The following is a 4422-nucleotide window of genomic DNA, read 5'->3' as shown; positions in this document are numbered from 1 at the left end:
TCCATTACTTATGGGAATGCATATGCAGCAGGGATTATCTTGCAGAAAATTATGTACGGTTGGCTGTGCAAATGTGTCTCACCATCCTACAAAGATTACACGTATATCTTATTCTACCTAAAGTCCAAGAAATCCCTCAGTAGCTGACCAAATCACTTGCTGACCTTACAGCTTTGAATCCTGATGTTTCTGTCTCATTCAGATGCTGTTTTACTATTTTCCTTCTTTTAATATCTTATCCGTGCAAGCTGTTTATCCACACTAACCTTGCAGTAAGCTTTATGTTACCCAGATTCAGAGAAGATGGGCAGCCACCATTGCCTTGACTCCTTTCACGTGGGTGGCCATTCTGTACTGCTGGGCATTTCACAGCTCTCCCTTAGATACTGCTCAGACCTTCCCTGAGATCAGAAATGCTCTTGGTAGTCTCTGGCACCTTTTGGGCGGGAGCTCACTGCTCTACCAACGTAAGCCAGTAGGGTAATTCATTATTTCTCTTACTATTGTGAAATAAACAGATACAGATGAATTGTCACAGCATCCTGCATAAGCCTGTAGTCTCTAGTTTTACTATTTATGATGCATTTATTAACTTGCTTTTTCTGTTATGCAGCATTTCAGTAGTCTCTCGGTCTATATCATTCCAGAGGTAATACAATTGACTTGTACAAACTAAACTATCACTGCTTTTGAGGAGATGTCTCCAGCACTTTAATAACCAGTTAGTCAGCTGTGTTCACTGTAATGGGAAGCAGGAAGTAAATGCTAAACAGCTTGGTGGTTTGACCACAGCAACAATGAGCTCTGAAATTACTTTCTGCTATAGGCAGAAAGTACTTATGAAACTGAAATGTTTCTGTTAATAAAATACAACTGTAGCCTCTCAGAGAAAGATAAATATATAAGTGCTTTTCTTCCTATATGATTTAATGTGTTCACGGACTGGTAATGTCTCTGGCACAAAAAATATAATGAGAAAAAAGAGAAATAGTAGAAGCACCAGCTTTGAGCTCAGTTGCACAAGCAATAATTTCAACTGTAATATTTCAATTTATTCTTTGTGAGCTGTGATCATGAGGTAATAGCATCAGTCCTTTGGCACCAGCACGCTTACTGCTTCTGCAAATCCAGCTACATCTGAGGGTGGCATTCTTGTGCTGGGAAGACCATGCAGCTGCCACCAGCATCTTGCATTCCTAAAACCATTTCTCTCCCAGCATGGCCTGATCCTGAAAGTCACAGACAAGACTCATTTTAATAGGCAAGGCTGAGAATTCCCATTGGGACTCAATTATTATGTATTGCTGGTGAAGATAAAAGAATGCATGTCACAAATTCAACTACCTTTGGATTAATACTTCTATGTTGGGGAAATTCTGTGTTTAAGAAGTGTTTTTTCATGTTGACATAAACAGTATTCAATGACATGGGCTGTCATTAGACCCCATGTTACGATAGGACACAGCAGCCAGGTTGAATGTAGCCCAGGCTTGGGTTTAAAAGCCTTGCTCTTCCTCAACAGCTGAGTTTATCTCCCATCCATCTATCTATCTATCTGTCTATCTTGTGGCTATGACATCAGAGGCTTAGACTGGTAAAACACAAGACTACTTTATAAAAAATGGCAATGACATGAGCTAGCTTTAAATAAAATGAGCTCAAACAAAGCAGTAATTTATTCCAACAGCTTTCATTTACCTGTTTTGTCTACCAAAGAAAAATCCAGATGAGACTGTGGATCTGTGAACATACAGCAGGTGTTGCTCACATGCTTGCCTAATTGGAATGCTGGATGATCTTAACTTTGCTTTCAGTGAAATCCTTGGGAGTTTGTCCTTCACCTTAGCAGGAAAAGAGCCAGACATCAGGTTAGTCTACCTACCAAAGTGGCAGCAAAACCACACACCCAGGAGGAATCAAGAGGAAAAAAAAGCAAAGAAGATCGGAAGAATAACACCAGGTGGGTAGGTTTATACTTTCATTAGAATTATGGAGCCAAACATGGGCTAGCAATGAGTTTTTCACAGAACAGAACATCACAGGTTAGCCAGAATGATTTCAGTTATCTGATTTAGTTACAAATACTCCCTTAAGCAGAAGAGCAGTAGCCAAGAAAGAAAAAAAAATTGGACTCAATATTAGTACATATTTTATACTCAAAAGATAAATGGTTTCAACATTCCTTTAAACACCAGAGCTATAAAAAAGTATTGGATGCAAAAAAGAGGTCTTCAAAGTCATTAAAAACTTTTCCTTGCAAAAATAAGCAAGTGAAATGAGAATTCAACCTGCATTGCATTTTCTCCTTTTAGCTTTAGGTAAACACAGCCAGAAGTTCAGTTCACTATTTATTTGCAAACACTGCATAATAAACATAAATGTACTGCTGTTAAGAATAATAATGCAATGCTAATGATTCTGAGAAGCAAGGGAATAAAGGAACCATCTGAAAGAAAGGGACAGGTAATTAGGCAAAGCAGGGAGATGAAAAGCTAGATAAGTACCTAGGAAAATAATATGGTAGAGGTGATTAAGAATAAAGGCATAGACACCATCCATTAAATATTAGAACAAAAAACATGGAAAGTGCTGACGAGGATGAGCTGTGAAAGGTGAATCCAAACTGCAAGTGTTGAGCATTTGAAATGTAGCAATCCCCCTAGACCATCTGATCACACAATCCACTGCTTGCGAAACAGATGGGGTAGGACTTCTGAGCTGTAACCAAGAAAGTGTGACCGCTAATGAAAACTTTGCAAGAGTGGTAGTCTTGTTTTCCATACCTGGTTTAGAGCCCTTTGCTGCCTTGACAAGTTTCCAGCTCTCACAGCTGCTCCCTCCAAACTACCTTTAGCACTACAGTCTCACAGGAGCCCCACTATCTGCTTTTCGCTGGTGTTCAGCCTCACTTTTTCACTCCTGGCACCATTTCCTGCCATGCACTTGGCCAAGGAGGTTTCCATCTCTTCTTGGATGGGCTCCCAGTGAATGGAAAGTAAGAGGTTGCCACCTGAATCAACATATCCATGAAAAAGTACAGAAACTGTGGGTGAGAGGGGACGGATCTCAAGCTGACAATCATAAGGCATTAGCAGTCCTAATGGATCAGCACAGAGAAAGGGGCAGTACATAACAGCACTGGTCACCTAACCACAGTGACCAATGGATTATATAAGTTCATCATGACTTCAAGTGAATGTTTGTTCCTAGTTCCCTCTGTACCACTTTTTCCATTCCCTTTGATAGAATGACTTTATTTCCCACGTTTTTAAATGGAAGAATACAGGTGAATATAGATATTGTAGAGATGTTAACAGAAAAAAAGATGCTGATATGAGATTTGGAAATATGTGTGTGCACAGAGTAGTGAAGCTTTAAACAGCAACAATAAAAGTAATTTACTTTATTAGTAACTATGAAATAAAATATTCTAAAATCTTGACGCTTTTTTTTGTTTTTCGGATTAAAAATCAGAATTCCAATTTGCAAGTAAGATTGCAACTGCACCGTTTGTAATATTATGTCTGTCAATGAAGACTGAAGTCCCCTACTTGCAGTCAGTTGCTACAGAGGCAGAGCTGGGCAGCAACACCTTTAGTGCTGCTGGCGGATGGCTCTGAGTGAGAAAAGTTTTAATTGGAAGTTACATCTGGAAAGAAACAGTAATGTTGCAGAAATCTGGCTTTTCCCCCAGCAGTGCAGCACAGCAACTGAGCTTGTCTTTGCTAGGAAACTGCCCCTGTTTTTTCAGCAGTCCGGTGACTGTAATCAGCCACATTTTTATGAAACGAGTGCTCTGAGCACTCTGAGCAATCTGTTACGAGCGGTGACTGTTCGTGCTAAGGGGGCCCACAAAGCACTAAGTGGGCATCAGAAGATGAGGCCTTGTGAAATCCATTGGCTGCTTTGAAAGCTGTGTACCTGCGTGCATTGCTTTCCCAACTGTGGAGTGCTGTAAGGGTGCTGTGGTGTTTAGTCAGTATCTGTTGAAGGTAAAACGTAAATATTTCAAGTGAATGAATACGAGTACTTTTCCCTCAGATAGTGCAAACTTGACTTTTGTCTAAGATTAACAGCAGGACTACCTGGTGTGCTTTAATACAGCTTTATTTTATCTTGAGCAACCAGCTGTTATTATTATTACTTCACCATTCCTAGCACTACCTGTACTCCTTAAGCATATCACGATAATGAAAATTTAGGTGATTCGGTGATTAACTGAGTTGATTTTATTATGTTGGGTAAATAATATTACATGCTAATATACGGTAATTTATTTCTTTCTAGCCTCTTAGAATCCTATATGCTGCAATCAGATTATTTAAATATTTACTGAAACACTTAGATGTTATAAACATGATCAAATAATTCTTGAGTGACATTACAGTACTGCCAGCATAAGTTCCTTCTTTGCCATATGTA

General features: G+C 39.3%; 1 long non-coding RNA gene across 1 annotated transcript; it reads right to left on the bottom strand.

Moving 5' to 3' along the window:
- Nucleotides 1–1030: 1030 nt before the first annotated feature.
- Nucleotides 1031–2947, bottom strand: LOC125697727 (uncharacterized). Its single transcript, XR_007378907.1, has 3 exons — nt 2784–2947; nt 1699–1841; nt 1031–1229 (listed from the first exon to the last, which is right to left on the bottom strand). It is a non-coding gene; the product is annotated as an uncharacterized LOC125697727 (long non-coding RNA).
- Nucleotides 2948–4422: the final 1475 nt, after the last annotated feature.

Source organism: Lagopus muta, chromosome 9, assembly GCF_023343835.1.
Source record: "Lagopus muta isolate bLagMut1 chromosome 9, bLagMut1 primary, whole genome shotgun sequence".
Taxonomy (NCBI): domain Eukaryota; kingdom Metazoa; phylum Chordata; class Aves; order Galliformes; family Phasianidae; genus Lagopus; species Lagopus muta.
The sequence above is the reverse complement of the archived record's forward strand: the minus strand, read 5'-3'. Positions and strand labels throughout refer to the sequence as shown.